Source organism: Vanellus vanellus (genome assembly GCF_965231255.1).
Source record: "Vanellus vanellus genome assembly, chromosome: 13".
NCBI classification, from domain to species: domain Eukaryota; kingdom Metazoa; phylum Chordata; class Aves; order Charadriiformes; family Charadriidae; genus Vanellus; species Vanellus vanellus.
Genome location: NC_138918.1, coordinates 14560943 through 14579093, shown reverse-complemented (window position 1 = coordinate 14579093; position 18151 = coordinate 14560943). Strand labels below are relative to the sequence as shown.

The 18151-nt window shown below is 36.7% G+C and overlaps 1 long non-coding RNA gene across 1 annotated transcript in view; it reads left to right on the top strand.

Annotated features, from left to right (window-relative positions):
- Positions 1–17710, top strand: part of LOC309677043 — a 108808-nt gene extending 91098 nt beyond the window's left edge. Inside the window, exon 4 of the long non-coding RNA XR_014269649.1 lies at positions 16992–17710. This is a non-coding gene — a long non-coding RNA (uncharacterized lncRNA). The remainder of the gene's footprint in view (positions 1–16991) is intronic.
- The last annotated feature ends 441 nt before the right edge of the window (positions 17711–18151 follow it).

The following is an 18151-nucleotide window of genomic DNA, read 5'->3' as shown; positions in this document are numbered from 1 at the left end:
TCTTACTGTGTGTTACAGACCCATAGTGCTCTGTTTTAATTCAAGCTTTTTCTTAGAGGCCTTTTCAAGATTCCGTATGAATCGAAATGGGGGGGAGGAGGCTGTTGTCTCAGGGCTTTTATTGTTTCCCTTTTTTTCCACCATGTGCAGAATATTTTTCTTTCTTCTGTCAAGCCATGACTGACTCCTTTTCTTGCTTACAAATGTTTAGTGCTAGAGAAGCCAAATAATTCAAAATAAATAATTTATTAGGCAATGCTTGGCTTGCTTTATTTGCCCTGTACATAAAAAGCTCTCACACTGTTTATATTTCTTCAATGAAAAATTCTGTATGAGCCAGACTGAGCCAGTGGGTTACTCACAAATTCAGCACATTCATTATGTGTGACCTTATACTCAAGCTGTTGTAATGGGTCACCTGAGTCACATTGTTCCACTGCTTTTTGTTTCAGTTCTGTGATTGGATGCCATAAACTGTATATGTTGCGTTTCCAAAAATGAGTTTTGTTTGGGGACTCATTCTATTATACATACTCAGTAAAATCAGCTACTCCAACTGCACTAGCGGGGGGCTGTACCTGTGCCAGGGACTCCATCAGGGAGTCAAGACTTATTAGTTCAGGTAGAGAAATGCACTAATCAGCTTTCAGCCTAAATCTGGTTCATATACTTCAGCTAAAGCACCGTGGAGAGATGCCCAGCAAGGAACGACTTGAAAGTATTCAGACCCATATCGCCACGTCTTCTCACAGCACACTGTTACACAGGGTGTCAGCAGCACTGCTACGGTCAGAACCACACTGGCCCCCAAGAGTCAATGGGACTTGCACACATTTGCAAGATGGAGACTTAGGGGCCGCTTTTCATACACGGCCCATTGCTTGAATTTGGCTATTATAAATGTCTCCTCATAAAAGGAAAACAATGTGTTGCTTTTGTTTACTTTTTGTCCCAAATTTTTATCAGCAATGCTTGGTATAATTTGCAAATGTATCATGAGTCGGAACAAACCCTGAGTCGAACTATGACCTTTTTAAAGTTACAGAATACATTTAGGAAACATTAGTCCAGTTCATTCAGTTACCTAAAGGAAACCCCCCACTTTGCTTAAAATCTCTTAACCGTACAGTCTATTTCTTATTCTTTATGTCAAATTTCTAAAGAATTTCTAAAGACTGAGCTCTTCCATATCCTCTTAACATTTATCACTCAGTCTGAACTTATAGCAGGCAACTGCTCTCACATTTTGTTGAGACATTGACAAAACCCTCATTCCTTTCCAAAGTAGACAACAATGAATTTTGCTTGATGCAGTAACTCAGGCAATTAGTATTCTAAATGATTACTAACACTTAATAAAAGTGAATGCTAAAATTGAAATAATGTGAGAGGGCTATTGAAAAGAAATGTAAATATAAGAGCTTTTCTACATATTTCTTTTAAATCAATACATTGTCAAAACATAGTGATAGTGTAAGAGCTTACAGTCTGGGTATCCTACTTCAAGAAAGAATCCATGTATGTCTTCTTTAAAAGTGGTTTCTTACCTGACCTGGAACAAATGTCTTTTAGCTCCTTCTTTTATAAATTGTATATTGTCTTAATAGGCTGGACTTGAATTCAGGAAACCTACTTCCATTTCTTTCACCAGCCTTCAAGTCTCATTGAAATTATTGAAAACCAGAGAAACATACACTTACACACTTTCTATTGACTATTCTTTTCTTGCAGACACAGGATATGCAGGATTGGATAGGATTTTGGAGAGAATCAATACAGTGGTTTTATGATCGCAGATTATCTTCCCCTTCTGCCTCTGCTCCTCCATTTGTCAAAAAACCCAAATGATCAAGATCTCTGCTGTAAAGTGCTTTGATATATGCAAACAAAGGGCGGTTACAAGAGTACCAGAATTTTTTATTACTTGTTTTATAAAGAAAGAGGTATGTAGAATAAGGATACAAATAACTTACCAATAGAAAGATCTTATACACCACTTCTGGCCCTAATCAAACTAAATCTTTCTGTACCAGCCTTCATATAACCAATTCTTTTCTATGTAATCATAATTTTCCTATTTAGTTTTCTTTTAAGATTATTTTTCTAATGATATAATCCCAAGGTGTTTCCTCCAAATACTACTTAATATTTAGTAATCTCATTTTTTCCTTTACAGTCTGTATTCTCTAAAATTCTTGCTTAGTAGTGGCCAAATCTTTTATACTTTTGTCACATACATCTGATGGCTAGAGGAATGTTGTTAAGTGTTGTTATCATTCATGAACAAACTCTATCATTTCATTATGTTGTACTTCAGGAAGTTTTATTCTTTTGGGGATACAACAGTAATAGTCCTTGTGGATGATACAACGAAGCAGGTAGTTAATTTTCTTACCTCTTTAAATCTATGTTGACATGGAATCTATATCTCCATTAGTCCTCCATATTTTGTATTTAAAGAAAAGGGTTGTAATCATACATCATTTGAAAATGATTTTTTTTTCTAATTACAAGTGAATCCTTAAAAATGTTTGAGGAAATAAAAAGCACTGGAGTTGTTTTGTACAGTTGTATGCAATGGACCAATATTTGCCTTAAACTGAGTTTTAATCTATGACATTGAACCAACTTTAAATTGTACAACTTTTAAAGTTGTACAATAAGTGCTAGTACTGAGAATAGGGAAGAGAAAACGACATTATTCACATGGTGAACTATACACAAGCTATTGTGAACTTCAACAGGCAATCCAAAGACACTATAGAATAGTATATATTTCATTAATTACTTTTATTTCAGTTTTAAATAGATTCTATAGATGATTTAAAATACAGAAAAAAATAAATAGAAATTTTCCATTGTTTTTTGAGGCTAATCACTGAAAAATGCATCGTACCAATAATTTACTGAAAATACATTACCAAATAAGTTGAATTTATCCACATTTTAATTAAAGTTTAATTAAGTTCTTGAGGTCTGACATTATGAACATGGAAGATGAATAGCCTTCTGAATTGATATATTGATTTTTATTAGGCGTAGTCTTTTTGTGCTTCATAGATGCTTCAGAGAGATCATGTACATTTGTTTTTTCATGAACTGAAACATTAGTGGACATCCTCTGCCTGAAAAACATAAGTAAGCTGAATTATAATAGAGTGATGAAAAGATCAGTTCCGAAATGATGTAATAAATCTAATAAAGCTAATTATAGCTGCCTATATATGTATAAAGATATCAACTGGTCAATGCAGACTTTGATACCTAATCTTTTATTTTGGGAAGTGTCTCTGAATCTTTGCCTTAGGCAGAAAAAGTGGTGCTGCAAAGCTGTTCACTGCAGAAGGCAACACTGAACCACTGAACAGACAATGGAGAGATGTTCAGGCAGAGCAGGCACGGTAATAGCATTATTCATAGCATTCATTCAACGCAGTATGGTGCATTGTCTTTTTAGCGTCTTTCGTGAAATATTTATTTGCTATAATGTTTCTCCAGAGAACAGTCTGCTCTACAGTAACTCCAAGAATAACCTCAAGTTTGTGTTTGGAATTTTTTTCCCCTTTTTTCCCACTTCTTAAACATTTTTTTCCATGATGGCCTTGTGACCTTTATGCACTCAGTATTCTTTCTCATAAATGATGTAAGTGCAATACTATATTTACAGTAGGTTTAGCCAGATACAGATGAATGGACATGTGGGATAGAAAGTATCTTCTATCTGACGTAGATAAATGCAAATAGATGCACCATGCTAAAATCTGTCAGTGTAAGGAGAGTGCATAAACTCTTTCTGCCTTCCCTAAAACAGGGAGCAAAAAATGACCAGAAGACAAAACATGAGATGTTTGCAAATGTTACAATAACAAAGGAATTGGTACAAGCATTCATGGGAGACAGCCTCTATTTCATTAAAAATCAACTCAAGATACAGAAGGGGAGTTTAGATTGTGAACCCCATCCTCTTCATTTTAGCATTCTTAGTAATTAGTGCTTAGACAGTCTATAATTTAGGAAACTACTCTCCATGTTTTCTCTGTCATCAGTGAAAAGTGAAAATCACTTCCAGATTCAGGGCTCTGATGGGCGTTTCCTCTTGGGGAGCCAGTTGTCTCCGGTGATGACAGAGGCAGTCTGTGATAACTTGGCTCTGAAATTAGCATGCATCCTACCTAAATTTAGTCCTATTTTAAATTTGCTTTGCAAACCAGGTGTACAGACAACTGTTCAGATCAATAGCAGAAATCTAGTTTACATCTCACACCTTTAATTAGCATGGATGCTGTTCATCACATCAGTCAACACAACTGTTCTGCTTTGAGGGCTTAAGCTGCTATCTCACTTGGAACTGCAGGAAGACCTCTAACTTGGTACCATTTTGCTCTCAATTGGGTTTCTTGGTTCTCTGTTTACCCATAAATTCACACTGCATCTCCCAACAGCAGCAGGCTAGTGCAGGCTACTCACCACTGTCTTTCAGGCCTTTATCTAAGAAGTGTTATGTGTGAGGAAGACAGATCTGGCTCTAAATCAAATTGCTATTCCAGAATATTTACACATTCACAGTGTAATCCTCCTTTATCATGCTGCTTGTTCCAATCAAAACACATACGTTAATAAATAAAACACAATGAGCCTGTAGGTATAAGATATAAACTACTAAATGCTTGAAAATATGAATTTGACAGTGCTCTGTCCTTTGGAAGGATCTGATTTTATTAGAACATCAAAGTTACGCTGCATAAAAGGCATCTTGAAAAAGTATTTGTTGCATTGCCTTTTATGAGGTCTAATTTGTTTAAGATGATGGTATGGAAAGCTGGGTCCTTCAGGAACAGGACAATGTTGTTGGGTGCGAAAGTTTGTACTTCACAAAGCTATGATACAGATTGTATTGTTTGGCAGTTTTTACACAGTAAAAGGACATTGGAAAATTAATGGGAATGTTACAAGCAAACGGGAAAAGCCATGAAATATGAAAAATGGTATGATAGTTGCCTGCTCTTTAGCTGGGCCTAAAACTACAGTATATCTATCTGTTTCATTACTATTAAATTCCTTCATGCGTTTCAAAAGTAAATTAGATGCAAGAAAGATAAACTTAACATACATTGCCCTTATTTATTATGGTAGAAACCCCCACACAATTCCACTATGATACATTTTCAAAGACCTATAGAGATCCATTTTTAAGTGCTTTTCCCCTCTGAATGCATAGAAACGCTTTATCAGCACTTTCTGGCCATGCACAAAACATTGACAGGAAAACACAGTAGGATACTCACTTACTCTAGCCAAGAAATATCTTTGTACCACAAGGCATTAAAAAACAAGCAAACAAACAAACAAACAAACAAAAAGCTGTCCTTTTTTGTTGCCAGAATTCAATTCTGTAAAGGAAACATTGATCTATTAGGTTGGATGCAATCTGAGGTACCACCGGGCTGGGAATAGTAGAAAGATGCAACCCTCATATGCAGTAAGCATCCGCTGTAGTTCTGGTGGGCTGTTGTTATTCACTATAAATGAACCAACAGATGGTTCAAGTTGAATAGTAAATATGTGATATATAGAAATAGAAAAGCTGCACTTGTTGGAAATGATCCTCGAAATTATAGATGCTGCTGCTGATTTTACAAGTTCATTAAGAATTTACTAGAAAACAAAAAAATTCTCATAAAGATCCATCTTCTTTTGCTTTTTCCGTATGTTTTATTTTTGGACATGCTGGCTGAAATATTTAAGTCTGGAATTGTCCTAGTTAGGTAGCTAAAAAGGATGTAATTTCACAAGATTCTGAGGTCTATTATCTTTTATCATAGAATCATAGAATAGTTTGGGTTGGAAAGGACCTTTAAAAGTAATTTAGTCCAACCCGCCCTCAATGAGCAGGGTTTTAGAATCACAGAATGGTTTAGGTTGGAAGGGACCTTAAAGATCATCGAGTTCCAACACCCTGCTGTGGACAGGGACACCTCCCACCAACCCAGGTTGCTCAAAGCCCCATATCCAGCCTGGCCTTGGACACCTCTAGGGATGGGGCATCCAGAGCTTCACTGGGCAATTTGTTCCAGTGCCTCCCCACCCTCACAGTGAAAAATTTCTTCCTAATATCTAGTCTAAATCTCCCCTCTTTCGGTTTAAAGCCATTACCCCTCATCTTATCACTACACTCCCTTGTAAAAAGTCCCTCTCCAGCTTTCTTGTAGGCCCTCTTTAGATACTGGAAAGCTGCTGTAAGGTCTCCCTGAGCCTTCTCTTCTCCAGGCTGAACAACCCCAAGTCTCTAAGCCTGTCTTCATAGGAGAGGTGCTCCAGCCCTCTGATCATCTTCGTGGCTCTCCTCTGGACCTGCACCAACAGATCCATGTCCTTTTTATGTTGAGGGCTCCAGAGCTGGATGTAATTTTCCAGGTGGTGGAAGAGAGTAGAGGGGCAGAATCACCTCCCTTTGTTTTAACATTTGTTAATGTCCAAATCACTGCATTTCAATATAAAACCTTTGGGAAGTATGGAGTTTACAAACAGCTGTAGATAAGACCAGAGTAGCAGTACTGATATGATTAAGTTCCAACAACTTAATCCTTGCACAACATAATCAGTCACACTAACTTAAAAGAAAGAAAATTATTTGGAATATTTACAGATGCCTTTCAAAAAAGACTTAGCCCTGGCAATTATACAAGTTTACAGAAAGTCTAGGAAGTTATACAAATGGGCCCCAGAGTAGGCTGGCTCTGACAGAAACTAATAATAAAAGGATACATTTGTATGAAACCAGATCTTCATCAATTCGGCCCACAAGTCATATTATCTTTATGAACTTCAGTGGGACAAACAAACAAATACAAAAAGTATTTTTTCTCCTTTAAAAATTATTTTGTGTTAATTTTTGCATTATGCAAAATTGCTGGCATTGGTTTTTTGAAATTTAAAAAAAAATTTTTGAGAGAAAGCTGATTTGCTGATTCAAGGCTAAACCTAGAAGTCAGGCAGAGTTGATTCCACGAAGTACATGAATAGACTCTAACATTTCTTTAGGTTCCTAAAATTCAGGATTTGATATTAAGTTTTGAAGTAATACTAATCTGAAATCTTTGTCTTTCTGTCGTATTCTTCTATCAGCACTTATAATTCAGCTTTTCATAGCTGTCCACATCACATTCAAAGAGTTCTTCAACTTAAAAATTCCCACAGAACTGTAAATCCAACCTAAACCATTCTGTGCTAACTCACTACAAATGAAAACCAACTCAATATTGTACATTCTTGGGTGACTACTAGTAATAATTGCAGAGTGTTCATTTATTAGTTCTTATTATGCCTTCTCCACAAAGAGGCAGAATGCCAAATCTGAAGAAGGTCATATGGTCTCAAATTTTGGCCTTCTGGCATAATAAAAACTTCATTCTTTATAGTCTGACCTCTAAAATGTAATGTATCTTTAAATAAAACCTGCATTTAACCTTTTGTACCTTGGTTAGAAACACTTCCTTTTTACATGTCTTGTTCTTTCATGGCTGCAAGGATTTAAATTGCTCCTTTTAAGCTTTGGGGCAGGAATTATACAGGACTATTTTGTTATTGCATTTCTTGGCACTTGGGAAAATGTGTTGAGACTACAAAAATATGTGTCCTATGGGAGTGAACTTACTAAAGAGCAGCAAGTCACTTATTAGAAAATGTCTGCTAGTCCCTGAGGATGTTTTCCTATTACCTATCTCTAAATGAATGACTAACATAATGGATTAGTCTTTTCACCCTTGATACATGACTAGAAGACTTTATGAACTAGCAGAAACATATTTTGATTTCACTGGTGTCCTTCCCCATCACTGCTGTTGAATTTCCAAATGCTTTTGGTACTCACCAGAATCCAGATGGAGAATTCTCTGAATTGTGAGAGGCTAACACTGTTGTTCTGATTCTCTTTTTGCTTAACCTCCATGTGTCCCCTGCATAATTCTACCTTTTCCCAGCATCAAATCTGTGACAAGATCAAAAATGGATCTAGTCAGATAGCAAAGGTGTTCTCAGATCAAAAGTACAACTAGAATTTTAACAAGAAAATTCAAATCAGAAATTCTAAACATGTATATGCATAAATGAAGATAAATGTATTGGGTTGTCTTAAGGTTTATACCGTAAGCCTGGATGTATTGATTTTTGTGAGGCTCCTTTATCCCGACTTTGAAAAACTGACCATGCAAGCAACGTGTACAGAGGATATCTTTCAGAGAGCCCATTTTTAGGAGATACAAATTGCAAGGATACATTTGAATATATCCAACAATCTTTTTATTTGCATGTTACATTTAAAGCTGTCAGTTACTGTTTAAAGGTTTGAATTTTGACTTAATTATTATGATCTCGGAGATGTAGTTATGATTAAGTGCATTTAATTAAAACTATAAGATAGCAACAGATGTATTTAAAATGACATACAGATTCCAGTTCAGTATTGTGCTTCAGATGAGATTTGCTTGGCACAGAAACTGGGGATTTGAGGTAGTTTTGGGTAGATGAATGCTCTGATCTCATCCGTATTGTTTGTAGTGCAGGTTAGAGTAACCTGCCGTCTCACTTGCAACATTTTGTAGTGTGTTCTCCGTCTGTTCTCAGTTCTGAAGTAACATCTCTGAAACTTTTTTCATAACAACTTATATACTGAGCCAAGGCTGGTGGAAGCCTCTTATGGCTAATTCTGTATCAAGTGAGCCTTTTGACCACCCACAGAATTGTCAGCTAGCCACATCTGATTGCACTTTTGTGGGCTCAAATTAGCCAACGCGTGATTTGATAGGTTACTGAAGGGTACTCAGTTTCCTCAGAAAATGGCTGGTTTCAAGAACTACATTTGAGGCTTTTGAAGCCTTTACACAAGCTTCCTGGAGGACTGGCCTAGGAAAGCAAAAGCATTATTATGTATGTGGATGCTCACTATGTCCGCCTCTTTCTCCGTGCCATACCTGACCAAATAGGCTTTAGTAGTTACTGACCTTCTCCAAACCAAAGCAGGTTTCTCAGATGTTAGGCTGCTGGCTAAATATTTTCTGTTACCTTTCTGTGAAAAACAGCTCTGCTCATCAGGTCCACTCCATCAGATGCCACTAATGTTTTCCACTGCTTTGCTTGCCCTCCAAAGAAAGAAGACTCTGTTCCAGTTACTCCACTCTGGTCCTGCCAATTCTTTGCTTGTTGCTTGCAGCAGGGCCCATGTCTCTTTCTGTTCCTTTTCTGAGAGTATAAACCAATGATGGTATTAATTACACCATTTCTCAAAGCTGTGGAAAATACCAGTTTTGTAATTCATCAAAGTCCTGTTTCTCACTCCAATGTGGCACTGGCAGGAGTCAAATATACTATAACGAATTAGCATCTTCACAGACAGAGTCTGCTTTGCCAGTAGCTGGATACCAAGCACAGTGTTAGTCTTTCTCTCAGATATGCATCTTTTTAACAGAAAACTAAATTATAAAGATGAGAAAATTGCTCAGTGCAACAATATATGTCTGCTTTTATAAGAAAGTAAATGCCATGGGGACTTTTGGTAATGAACAGTTTCTATGAGAATTGGTACTTCTTAATTAATTGGTATGTAAACTGCATGATAATCCACATTAAAAGCCATAGCATATCCTATGGAGCTGTCTTTCACAGCCTCTAAACAAAGTCTGAGTGGAAATGAATCAGAGGTTAGCTGGAAAGTGTGTTCTAGTCACTAAACAAACACTCTGCAATTAGAGGTTCAGATGTTGACTTTAAAAAGACACCAAACAGGTGATCTGACATTTAGACTGCACAATAGGAAGAAAAGCAGATGCCATCCTTAGAAAGAAAACAAATCATAGTCCAATAGTTGCAGGGGAACTTTATGCTATATTATTTTTCAGCAGAGATAAGTAAACTGTGAACTAAATAAATTGCAGCCAGCGTAAGTTATGCGTACAAAGAGGGAACAAAGAGAAGATCAAAAGGCATGGGCCTTTGCAAGATTAAAACAACTGAAATTGTTCTCTTTCTTCTTACAGTATTGGCTTTGCTTCATGCAGCACTGAGCAAGATCTGGGCAATGCTTTCTGGGGAGAATGTCTCTTTTGAGACAGCGCGCTCATCAAATACTAGAGTTGTTGTTCTTTAAAATTACTATACAAAAAGTAACAGGAGCCTTGAAGGTATACATGCATACATTCCTACAGCATATGCTGGTAGTTATAAAAAATTAGTTTCAAACAGAGAGGGACAGCACTAAAATAACACAGCTCTTTTTTTCAGCTGAAATTGCTTTTTTCCTGTTGATTCTCACCTCCCCCCCCCATCAAAAGTATTATTGACAGCACTAAAATTACCTTTTTTTTAAGAAAACCAGGACTCCAGAAAAACACAAGCCTTCTAGTCCTTTTATCCAGTTATTTTGAGGTACTTTAAACCTATTTGTTGTTTTAGCATCATTCATTTTATTGCAAACTGACAGATATTACTGTAGTTAAATATCCAGTATAACAGAATATCTACGTAATTTAATCTCCTTGCAAGAAGAGCACCTCCTTATGACTTCTAAACTCACAGCTCTGTCCTCAGAAGAGAACAGGCACAGAGAGCTGTCTCACTGTAATTTTACTGAATAGCATAACTGATTTCTATAATGGAAATGCTGAACTGAAAAGTGTTGGCTTTCAGTTCAAAACTATTAGATATTTCAGAATGGAATTTACTGGTTGGGTGCTTGAGTTTTTTGTCTGTAAAAGTAGGGCTTCCAGAGGGTGAGCACTGTTCATAAAAACCGCAACTTGTTGAGAACCTGCTATGGTTATGTTTCATTAGAAAATACAATAGTCTTCTCCTTCTATATATCCTAGCACCGTGAGATCCTGGTAAGATACTGAGAATCCTATTGAGAATTCTGCTTCCAGTTTAAAAACATAACAGAAGATGATAGAAAATAAAACAAAATTGCTTTTTGCAAGTCACTGTACCTTCCTTCAGTCTGTTTTCCATAGATACATAAAAGCAGTGTCAGCAGATGAGTTTGTTGTGCTAGAGGACTGGAACTGTCATGTGGTAAACCTCTATGACTTATGAGTACTATACACTTTCAGTGCAAAGTCAAAAAGTGTAATGCCACTCAATTTGCAGAGATCTAAAAGGGATCAATACAGGCCAATAAAGAGCAGCACTTGTATTATCAACATATTTATTTTAAATACTTGACTATGATCATAATTTATCAACATATCTGAAAATCATATACTTTTATATATGTGCTTAAATATGATGACAAGGGCATCTTTCATTATATTGAGAGAATTTAAGCACCTGAATTTGCAGATAGCCTTTCAGTGTGATTTTCAGATGTGCTTATGTAGCATTTATCTGCATATATAAATGCCTAATACTTTTAAAAATATAGCCTTTAAGGTGTAACTTCATGGATCTTAGCAAATCTCTACAAGAAAATCTCTGTTCTTTCTGCAAAACAGAAAGGGAAGACCCAGCCCAATCATTTCTACTATCTCTTCCTTGTAGTTCCCCCTTTTAACCTGTGTGTCTTCAAATAGAAATTATTTCAATTATTTAAAAGACAATCAGTTACCATACTAACAAAAGATCACACAGCTTGACCATGGTGTTCCTTGGAATCAGCACATATTTGTGTAGATGTGGACATAGATTTTATTAAAGTCAGTATTAAAGGCAGAGAGGAAAGATTTTACTCCAGACTGAGATACTCAGTTTCAAGAAATAGGGCATTTCTTTAAGGGTCTTGAATTCTTCTGACTCTCTCACTAGATACCACAGAGCATGTTTGAAGTGATACGAGCAGCTAGCTACAGAGTGATTTGACAAAATAAAGGGATTGCTAAGCTACTTCAGAGCCTTGTCCCATCAGACCATTCCAACCCCTGAAGTAGATCAAGTGGTTACGTAAAGCAGTAAAACTAATGGAGTCCACCATTGCATGACCTTTGACTGACTCTATATATTTGGGTAACCTTATAGGATATGATATTTTCTAGCCCTAAAGAAGTCAAGTGCGCTGCTCTTTTTTTTTTTTTTTTTTTTTTCATTTTAATATCCAGGTTAATTCTTGTTTCTAATGCTTAATTTTATCTTTTGTGCCAATGGAAAGATAGCTGTTTCTAAATTCTTTAAGTTCTCGTGAGTGGGGACGAGACACTTGTGAAGGCAGCCTGAGAGATTGTATTTTAATTTTCCAGAAATAGGCATGGGGCTGGCATTCAAGACAGAATTGCATGTATTTCTGAAATAAGTAGCGTATTGGACCTTAGCAGAATGGTAAGCAGGTGGCAGAAGGACACACACTCTAAATCCAAAATGTTATGGGAAGGGAGACCAATGCTGTTCTTTTATATTTACAGTTTTTTTCAAACTTTGCAGTCACCCACTAACTTCAGAAATGAGTTTTCCGTGAATTGTTATAAAGATTATGACTCCATTAAAACTCTGACACCCCAAAAGATTGCCTGTGAAACCTTTTGTGAATTGTTATGTTTCTGACAATCGAGATACACAACTAATAGAAGGGTAGACAAAAGATGGAGCCAGACTTTTCTTAAAAGGGGTACAGGGACAGGACAAGGGTAATAGACACATGTTGGAAAACTGTAAATCACAAACAAATGTAAGAAAATACTGTTTTTTTTTTTTACTATAATGGTGGTCAAATATTGCAACAGGAGCTGACAGAAGTTGTGGAATCTCCATCCTGGGATATATTCATCACTCGACTGGACATGGCCCTGAGGAACCTGAACTAACTGGACCTTCCTCAGGCAGGAGATGGGACTACAGACCTCCAGGGGTCCCTTATAACATAAGTGGTTCAGAGAAAACTGTTCCACTTCAAGTAGACCCTCTGGGCCACATGCTGAAGTTAGGCTGAATATTTTACTGGCTCTAGAGAGGAATAAAGAAGGAGATGGAGTTGGCAGTGACATAAAACTTACCGTAGAACTTTCCTGGGACTGAAGTCCAGGCTTTGATGTAAAATATTCCCTTGGATTTGACATGCACTGAGACAGATTCCAGTGACTGAACCCTAAACACCCTGACATATTATAAAAACATAGCAGATGTACTGATTTTCTCCAGACACCAACAACAGTAAGGGCATTTGTGCAATTTAAGTATATCCTTTGAGTTTTGTTCGTTTTCAACAAGGTCAGACATGCAGTCTCCATTGCTACACTTTGCGATTGATGCAGGTTATAGTTGGTAACAGCCACAAGAAAATCTGACTCCTACAATGATCAACAGCTCTTGATCTAAAAAATAAAGTGAAAAAACCTCAACCTCCAATTCCAGAGGGCAATAGGTATAATCAATTTACGTGAGGAGTGAAAAGTGATTTTTCTTTTCTGAAAGTTCTACCTCGAATGCCCTCTAGAACACAGAGCTCTGGACTCTGAGACCACCATCCCATACCTTCCCTCTAGAGGATAATGCCAGCTACTCTATCTCACTATAGTCACATTGTATAAATCACCTGTACACCTTCCAAATGGAAGTCTGCAATGCTAATCACTTGAAAGAATCATAAGTCTATGAATATTTAGAGCCTGATCCTCTTTCCATTTAAGTTAATTGAAATTTTGGTCATTGGAGCAGGTCTGGGTTCTTAAAGGGGCATGGTCAGGCTTCAGAGACCTGGAATTTCCCTTGTAAAGGCAAATTCTCCGTTCTAGCCCTGAAACTGTGGATACTTACGGCAGATCGCTCTTTCTGGTTATCATTCTGTCAGGAACTAATTTTTCCAGGATATTCTCTGGACAATGTCTGACCTCTCAAGGAGATAGTGATATGGGTGACTTTAAAAATTATTTTTCCTTGTGGGATGTCTCTGATGTGTACAAGTATTCTCTAGTTTTTAAGGTGGGGCAATGTTAGAGAAAGACCTGTATAAGGAAATTAGAAGTGTGGGGTTTTAGTATCTGGAATCCAAGATAACTACTGAATAATATTTATTACTGAGAAAATTAGTGGGTAGTTTCCATACTGATTTTTATGTAGGTCAATGTAGTGGTTTTATATATATAGTATGGATATAATCCACAAATATTCCCTCTCTATTTCTCTTAGTATGTCTTTTAATTAAAATCTTGATTCTTTTGGCATTAGTAGGTTTGGTTGTTCTTCCTAAATGAACTGTTCTTGTCAATGCCTGTTGGAACAGTGAGATTTTTTGTGGTATTGAGGATTATTGCTACTTTATTCTGTGATATTAAATACTTTTGGAGACAGAAGCTATTTTTTATCACAGGATTTCAGGAAATCAGACTGTAGATGGATGAATTTGCTTTTGGTTGTTATAAGAATTTCTGTGCTATAGTCTTTGAATGTTAACCCATAAATATTAAAGGCAGAATTTTTATCCATTTCTAAGCTTCGTAAAGCGATTGTGAAAAAAAAAAAAGTAAACACTGGAAGCAAAGCTTGTTGATATCTCATTAGAATGAAAAATGTTACTTTTGGCTGGGAAATTTTACCTAATATATATATCCTGGTGTTTTGAAGCTTAATTTGGACCGTAAGCCTAGTTCTGAATTTTGATATTGAAATTCAGAGGAATGCTTATTAGATAGCAGGCTTATTAATGTCTAACAGCATGCACTGAAAAAGGCTTTATTTGCCTAACTCCATTCCAAATGCACTGCAGAAAAAGTTTGCCTACAAGTTGAGCATGTGGATATCTGTACAGGTGACAAGTACTTTGGAAAACAACATTAATCAGCTGAAATTAGAGACATTGGCTTCTTTTCTTAAACTCCTTGGTCTGGAACAGACTGCATTGGAAATCACTCAGACTGAGTCTTGAACTGATAGGGAGTTTTGTGTGAACACAGTCACTATACTGTGCAAATCTGTTTCAACATTCATCAACAACATTTAAAGGATCGGCATAAATGTAATCCCTATGAAGCTGCTCTTGTGTTAAGTAGTGATGAATATGCATTTTTTTAAATGCCTCTAGCCAGTGTCAAACATATTAAGAACTACAGCTTGTCCTTTTTATCACAAAGATAACTTCCAAGATTGATATTCCTTATTTGACACAGTGTAATCCGCACATACCCCCAGAGGAGAGCTGAATTCTTAAAATCAGTTGTTCTTTGTATTTAAGTATATTAGTGATGTTGATTAGCTGTCAAAGCTTGGACAGTTTTTTCTCTAATGTTATGAACTTGGCAACATCTCTAGCAAAGAGTGGCATTTCAGCTTATTCCATTATTTAGACAGGGAAAGCGGAAGAAAAATCTTAACCTTTTAAAAATAAATTTTAATAACATTCTGAAATTTGCAAAAGGCCATCAGACCCTGCACCTGCTGTGTTGACCTCTGCTGACCCCTTCTGACAGAGGTAAACGCACTCAGGTTACAAAAAAGAACCTAGAGTATTAAATAATTTAAGCGGGCAAATTTACTATTATAAAAAAAAAAAAGAGCCAACTTCTGCACTTTCTCCCTAAAAGAAACCAAAGCAGCAAATCTTTTAGCATAACTGCAAGTAACAGTAAAGGAAAATGAAGATAACTTTCTAACTAGAAAGTAGCAAGCCTTCTCCTTGTTGCTGTGTACTGGCAAAGCTTTATCAACTTGGATAGTGTAATGCCAGTTTTTTACCATCTGAGAAGCTGGCTTGGCAATGGAATACAATTCAAGGCTCTCTCATCAACATAGGGAGATTCCTTAAAATGCCTAAACACACAGGATTTCCTTCACTATACACATCTAAGTAATAGTTTGTATTTAGGTTCACATTCAGGGCTTGATGATCTTACTCCCTTCTCGGCCAACGGGATTATTTTTCCTTTGAACTGTAACAGGCTTTGTCTCTGTATCCACCAGTCACATTGAGTAAGGCTAAATGGTGTAGCAATTGATAGTCATATTTTGCACTTTTCTTATTTATAAAATTTAATATGTTAAACTGTTAAGCCATTAGACTAAGACGACTTCAAAACTTCTAACTGCCTCAACTGTCTCTGCCTGAGAGCAGTAGTTACACATTTACCAATGTGATAATCTAATTCTTCAGGCTGAAATTTTTTTTTTTTCATATTTGTATGCTATGTTTGCTTTTCATCCAAATATGTGAAAATAAGTGATTAAGTGGAAGACAGAACTACCCAGAGAAAATAGTCTTTAGACAGCAGAACATCGCTTAAGCAGCAACTTAGCTTCTTGAATCATTTAACACCGATTTCATGTATAAAGATGTTGTTCCTTTATTTTATTCTATTTCAGACACAAAAAATAGGAATACAGATTTCGAAGTTGTGTATGACTTAGCTGACAGATGCAGATGGTTTGTAACTAATTTTAGGCTGCATTTTCCATTCAGATTAACAGATTCTAATGTTAGAATCTTCAAGATACATGAAGAGTTGTCTTGAGAAGCAAAAGTTATTTATAAAGATCTCGGTCTGCTTTGGATGGAAAAACTTCAATGTGTTATCTTTTCTCCATACTGCTACCAACATGCTATGAAATAAGATGTTTCAATACTGATGCCACCAATCTGTATGTCACTCAACACCTGTTTTTTACATGGTCTATTTGAAGATTAATTGCCTATTTTGCAGCAAAACCTTCTTGTCGGGAAAACCCAGTTATGAACACTGCTTTTCTAGATCATTACCCTTAATGTAACCACATATACAACACAATGATTATTGAGTAACCACATTTAAATACTGCCATTTCCAAGTAAAAGAAAAAAAAAAAAACAAACAAAACAAAACACAAAACACGCTACAAGTATTATATATTCAGTCATGGCTACAGCTGACTGCTAAGGAAGCGTCCTTGCCTTTAATCCACTCCAGTTAGAGCTGAGGTACAAATTTTAAGAAAGATGAACATAAGCTAAACACAAAGATCATGAACAACTCCAGAACATTTTATGCCCAAAATACTAACATCTGGGAAGAAAACCAGGCAAATTATTATTTATTCTTTGCATTTTGCAGATGCAGCATGTGTGTGTTATCTTGGTTGCAGTACTCTTCATCACTCAGATTTTTCAGTGCCAAAAGTGAGAAGACGATGGGACTGAGATAAGAACTGAAGAAATGTTTGATCAGAAAAAATTGTGAAGATTTCAGAGACTACAAAGCAAATGCAGTGATTTTCTTGGCCCTGTCCTCTAAACTTTTTCCGCAGGAAAACTTTCGCAGCCTCAACCAACTCCACAAGTAGCAGGTGTCTGTGCACGTACAAAAGTCTGAACATGTGAGCAACTTAGCAGACTGTAGTCTTCATCTGAATGCCGGGAACTGTACAGCTTTGCAAAGCAGAGCGGCACCAAATGGAAGAAGAGCCCTTGAAACAGTTTTATTTGTGTACACCTAACAGAAACTTTTATTTTTATTTAGTTTTGTATCTAGGCCAAGCACAATAGAAGCAAGCCTATCTTACCTGCAATTTACTCTATTAGTGTGATCACTGTGCCAGAAATGACTAATTTTTCTTTTACAATATTACTCCTACAAGTTGCCTGCCAAAAAACATTAAAATTTTGCCAAATCCTCTGCTCAAATTTGTGTAAAATCTATGTTGCATATATGTACCAGCTTAGATTAGTATCACTACGTACAGTGGTGACTAAACGTTTTTTTGTATGTGATGCCATATGTATTAAACATTTCTGATAAATAAGTTGTCCTCTACATGTAGTAAAGACATGCAAATACTGGAGTTCCTTGTTTGTCCTTTTCTTCACGGTATTCAGGTCTAGGTACTTACACACCATTGCACATCTCCACTAAAGCACTTTATAAATGGCCAAAACTCAGTCAAATGTACCCTCATTTAAAAAGACATCTTTTCCCTTGCTGGTAAAACAACAGGTGCAGTACAGCTCGTGTTTTTACTGTGTGGTGGGTTAAGTTTGGCCTGTGGCCATACCACCCCCAGAACGACCAGCTAGTTCAGCTGTAGAGCATAAAACTCTTAGTAATTTCAGGGCTGTGGGTTGGGCCGGGCAGTGAGGTGGCCTTGGCCAGCTGCTCCCCCAGCCCCTCTCACTTGCTCTTCTCAACGAGACAGGGGGAGAAAGCAAGATGAAAAAGCTTGTGGGTGGAGACAAAGGCAAGGAGATCCCTTACCAGTTACCGTCACAGGAAAACAG